Below are 6,000 nucleotides of genomic sequence, written 5' to 3'. Positions count from 1 at the left end.
TTTTTTTTTTTTTTTTTTTGGCAATAGGTCATAGGCTAACAGAAATAAGAAACTTTATTATACTTGTTTTAAGAAGCTTATGTTGTTGTAATTGATTCATTTTAATAGTTTTTCCAATGACTAAACCTCTAGCTTCTTATCTAAGTTTAGCTGGTCAAGGCTTGAACTAAAAGTAGGATGAAGGGAAAAAAAAAGCTACCTTAGATCTGCTCTGTACATCACCAGTGATTCAGTTGGGTAACGTACCTGTGACATCCTTATGCCAATGGAGAGCACATTGCAAGTCGCCTGGACCAAAGGGGTGCATCCAAAGGACAAAGTAACAGAAGAAGAAAATAGCAAGACCAGAGGAAAGGAAATTAAATTAAGCGCACACAGGTCAGGGTTGCTAAGATAAGATGATAAAGCAAATTGTATACAAAGAGCTGGTAGCCTCATTGGAGTTAAAACTGTAAATTTGATGCTATGGGTTTGAAGAACAAAATTTGAAGCAAAAATTAGTTCTGTGAATTAAAAATAATTAACTAGTTCTTTATTAATAAATTTATTTCTACAATTGCACCCAATCCAAGTGTCACATCTATCTATAATGAACTGTGAAGCTTTATATAAAATTGAATGTCTTAGTAGCAATTTGAGTTGCAGACTTTTATGGCTTTGAATGTACTTTAGTCAAGCACTGGGCTTCTGAAGTGACAGTTTGGCCAGCTTTTGCTAAATAGGTCACCTAAACCTTGAGATTAATTGGTTTAAAAGTAAACTGTAACTGAAAACCTCTAACCTTTTTTTCTTAAAATTGGTAAGCCTACCTTTGTTAAGATCTTACTTTTTTTCTTTTGATATGCTTTCTATGTAGAAATGCATATGAATATGTCACCTGTATTAAAATGGTATTGATCAAATTATTACTGGTTGGTTTCTATCCTCTTCCATCCCTACCCTCCAAACAGGATCCATTTTCAGGCAAGGGAGCTTGTGTGTAAAGATGAACATTAGATAACTGCATCAATGAAAATACCAAAGTCAGCTCTGCCAACTATGATTTTATTCTTATACTTTAGCTCTGGTTACAGAAAAATTAATTTGTAAAAAAGCCACTGCATGGCCTGACTCTGTAATTCCTGTCTTTCCCATTCCCATTGCTTGTTCTTAGGAAAGGTCTCCTATCCCAGTTTGTGTTTAGCAAGCAAAGTTCAGTAAAGGAGGAAAATAGGTCAGAGCTGAGGCAGCCAATGTGGGGTCTGGAGGAAAGCTGTGGAGAGGCCACTGCTCCAGCAGCAGCATCAGCAGCTGCTGCAGCCCCCAGTGCCCACTGTCACCCCCAGGAGCAGGAGTGGAGGCTGGAACACGTCTGTCCAGCAGAGCTGATGGGCCCTGCTGTGGCCAGAGGCCCCTGGTATGTCCTGCCCAGGTGTGGCTGCAGAGGGAAGGAACAAAACCCCACGTGGGATCCTACAACTCTTTCTGCTTGAAAAATGCCATGGGTGGAGCCGGGGAGATTGCTGTCTTTTAAGTACAGAGACACTCCTTCCATCCAGGGAGCGGCTGGAAATGCTGCCATCCCTCAGGCTTGTCTTCACTGGGAAAATTGTGAAACCTCTTTCCTCAGCTGCCCACCATTTCCCAGTATGTTTCACAAACTCAGCTCTGCAAGGGCTTCCTCCACCTTCACAGGAGTCCCTCACTTCTCCCACAGGAGCTCAGGCCATCACTGCCCCATCTCCCTTTGCCAGTGGTTCCCTCCAGATGTTCAGTATCTGACTCTGCCATCGGACTGGTTGTTCTGGTTGTTAGGAGAGCCGGGATCATCTTCTGTGAGGGGGGATTATAGGGGCAAGGGGAAGTTAGAGAGCACAGTAGCACATCTTGCAAAACCACCAAACGTAGGGTTGCATGGCAGGAGGATGGAGGGAAATGCTGGGGCAGTCCTGGAGGTTTTGACATGGCAGAAATGCAGGAGCCCTCAGTGACCAGCTTTGTGGAAAGCTAAAGCAGGAGCGTCACATTGTGAAGGACAGCAGCAGAGTTCAGTAATAACCAGATGTTAACAAAATGAGGCACTGTTAATACTCCTAGAGGGGATTTCCACTTCAAGCAAGGTAGTTCATTCAACATTTGCCCTGAAAGAGATGGAAGAAGGTTTGAGAATGAGCCTTGGGAACATTGTTCCCTTCAGCCCTTAGAAAACCTGCTTAATGTTCTGAACAGCCATCCTAATCCTGTCAGCAGAAATGCCTGAGAGACAGCAAACCAGCTCTTCCCAGTGCAGCAGAAGCAGAAGTAACGCTGCAGTGCTCAGAATAATTCTGGTTTGACTTAAACTTCTGTTCCTTTACATGTTAGTCATATTCTGCTACATATTTCTAAACTGCAAATGCTCTTCAAAGACAGTGATGGTTTTACCCAGCACAACACAGATTGGTGAGCAGGTCTCAGTCCATGTTAGCTGGATGGCTCCACCAGCTAGAGACCAGCCCTGTCAATTTGGATGCCAATACATTGATTTAAGCTGCTGTTGTGCTCACACTCTCTGTAATTAATGCAGATGGAGAAATTCATGTCCCTTCTGAGCACTGTCCATAGCCATTGTATGAGTCTGTCAGAGAGGGGGTTGCTGTGAACAGAGAGGTGCCAAGCAGACACACACCAGCTGTCCTAGACATGCAGGTTGCATTTAATGAGGTGTGTGGCAAGTTAGTAACTTCACCAGTTACCAAAAGTGTAGCAGTCGTTTCATATGTCAGTATTGGTTTAAAGAATGCAGTGAGATGTCACGGCAACATGGTGGCTGATCTCCCTAAATTGATAATTATCCCTCCTGAATCTGGGAGAACAAGAGATGTCTCCCAGCCCATGCTGTCCATACCGGCAAGATAGATTACAGCAATTCTGATAATCAAGGAAACAAAACCTGCAGTCCCCTTCACCCCTTCCTGTCCACGCCATTTATACTGGCAGCTGGTTACATCCCAGCAGGTCCTACCTCAGAGAGAAGCCTGTGGTAGGAAGAAGCTTAGGGAAGGGATAGTCCTAAATAAATCCCCACTGCTTCAATCTTTGAAAGGACAGTAGAAGGGGAATGAGATGAACCTTGGGGTGCTGGGAGGTCCCAGCTTCCCCAGGGTGAAATACCAGCAATATGCCTGGCTGGAGTCAGCACTGTAAAACTTCATTTACTTCAGTTTTAGATGTTTGGCTTTTTGCCTTCACCGGAACCTAACAACCAGAGTATGAAATGCTCGCTTTCACATTCAGCTCAAAGCCCAGTCTTCACTTTATATCCATTTTTCTTCCCTCCAGTGTTTCTTGGTACAGACAAGAAATCAGAGCCAGCAAAGGGGTTGAAAGCAAAGGCAGGACCTACAGGTTCCAACAGATTTGACAAACTCCTTTTCCCTCTCTTTTCTCCCTCTGCCAAGGGTTTTTCTTGTCACACTACAGACCCAGCCTTCCTGGAGTCCATGGGTAATGTTCATCTGCCACAGTGATGGGCTCAGACTCTTGGAGGCACAGTCACAACATCTATAAACAATAAAATTCCTAGCTGCTATAATCATGTTTTCAGCAATGAGTAATATGTTCTGCAAAAAATGCCTAAGGAAGCTGCTGGAGTATGCTGAAGGTGGCTATAAACTATCCTTCTGAGAACAGTTTCTTGACAGTTGGTCAAAATTTCAACCAAAGAGTTAGTGAAATATTCGTCACTTTTCTTTGCCTTCTTAAATTATGTTAGTCATATTAAAATAGCCATACTGTTACGATGCATTGAGAGGGCAGAATTCAAACTCTCCTCTCCAACACACACTCCCCAGACACCAGGGTTCCTATCAGCATTTTGACAAGCTCATGTCAAGAAATTCTGTGCCTCTGACTAAAAATTAGTTATTTAAGAGAGCTACTAAAAAATTGGGATCTGTCTCTTTAAATGCTTGACCCTGAGGCAGAAGAGGAGGTGGGGGAGAGAGAGAAAAAACGATAATCGCTCTAGATAACACCCTGAGTCATGGTAATAGCAGCCTAATTGCTATCCGAGTGCTTTCAGCAGGAAACGGGCACACCTAGAGAGGCACCTGTGCAGAGCAAGATTCGGTTTAAATGGAAGAAGGATAGAGATATAAATGCACTTTCATCTGAGTATAGTGGAAAGGAGGAAGTAGTTGTTTATGTAGAAACTGCCTGAAATCCACGAGCTGCTTCGAATAATGGGATGTGGCTGATATGTAATTCATGTAAGAAACAGGCACACTACAGGGCTCAAAGTGAAATGAGCATTTATATTTAGGCAGAGAAAAGAAAATAACTGTATGTGGGGGAAAAAGTGGCTGATGCTATCTTTCCAGAATAAATCAACTTCTGCAATGATTATGACCTTTTTATAAAATAAAATAAAATTAGTAATGTCACTCTGACAATACAAAGTAAGATCTTTCCTTGAAAGTCAGTATGACTGCAGTAAGTGATTTGCTTGGAAGAAAACTGCCTGAGAATGGAATGGTTTGTAGTTGATTGATAAATATCAAACAGGCCCTTCATATGCATGAGCCTGCTTTTGTATATTTAAGATTTCTTCTTCTCCACTGCTGTTCTCTGAGCACTGCCCCTGGCTCTGGTTGCAGCTCCTGACACAGCAGCTGTGGGAGGTTTCCACCCGGGTTTGGGCAGAGCTCTTGGTCCCTGCTCTCCAGCTGCCCTCCCTCCTTGCTGCTTCGGTTCTGAGAAAGAGGACATGGTGACCAGGTGCTGCCCACGTGTCTGGGGGGGAAATGAAGGTTGGGATTTCTGAGTCAGAGACGATAAAATGCTGTTTTGTTTGCGCAGGACGAGGTCTGTGGAGTGGGGAGAGCTGAGTGCAAGAATCGATTGTGTCCTCTGATGAAGGAGTCAGATCTTTCAGCAAGGGTATTGATTTCTGCATTCAACTCTGCAAGTTGCTTTCCACTACATCTTTTGCAACTGAAACTCAGTGATGTGAAAGTCAATAGGCATGAACAAAAGCCTCGTGTTTTTAAAAGCCTGAATCTGTATCTGTAGGTTATAGAAGCTATTACATTTCTGTGCTTTTGCTCTCCTCTGGAAGTAATTTTTCCAGGTTGTTGGTAATGGATGTTGCATGCAGAATGCATGGGTGTGCCTATGCATTACCATGATTGTTATTTTTCCCTAAAAATAGCCTTTCTTTATTATTTGTAAATAGCATTTGATCACAGTCTAGAAATATTGCATGACAGAAATTATCTGTCTTGAATTGCTGAATAATAGTATTTGGGTAGACTGTCATGGCAACAGAGGTACACCCTCTGGATTTAAGCATCACAGGTTCTCATGGAAACTTTTTTTTTAAATACATGCACATGCAGGAAAATATGCTCGGCTATCCCAGTAATCTCTGTAAAAACAGCATAAACTGACAGCAACAGAATAAACGGACATGTTTATCACCTTACATTTGTTTCTGAAATATACATATAAACTTGCCTTGAATAAAATACATAAATAAATAAAACATGGAGGAAAAGCACACAAAGGCCAAAACAACAGTGTGGAAACAATAACATGAAATAATTTTATGAATATTTAGTATAAATTAGTATTTATGCTATACCGATACTCAGAACTTCAACCAGTGATGGATTGGCATTGTCAATATATTATACATTATGAACACTCAGAATAGGTACCAACCCTTGCCATGAGGCATCTCTGGTTATTGTTTTTGTCTTCTTTTTTAAGACTTAGTGAAATTTTACAAAATAGGATCTTCTATTAGAAATACATCGAGTTCAAATGACCTTGACCTATGATACAACAATCCTAACAAAAGGAGTGTTCAGTCACGGTGTCAAATGCTCCATTTCAGCTTTTCTTCTGCATTCCAGGGCACTGTTCACTTTAATCCAATGGGCTTTGGAGTAGCCTTTTTTCAGCAACGTGCAATTCTCATAACAAAGGGAAATTTTCCTTCCTCTTCTCCCTTTATTACTACTGCTGTCCCCACATGAC

The sequence above is a fragment of the Vidua macroura genome, chromosome 2 (assembly GCF_024509145.1).
Source record: "Vidua macroura isolate BioBank_ID:100142 chromosome 2, ASM2450914v1, whole genome shotgun sequence".
NCBI lineage: Eukaryota > Metazoa > Chordata > Aves > Passeriformes > Viduidae > Vidua > Vidua macroura.
This window is presented reverse-complemented; position numbering follows the sequence as displayed.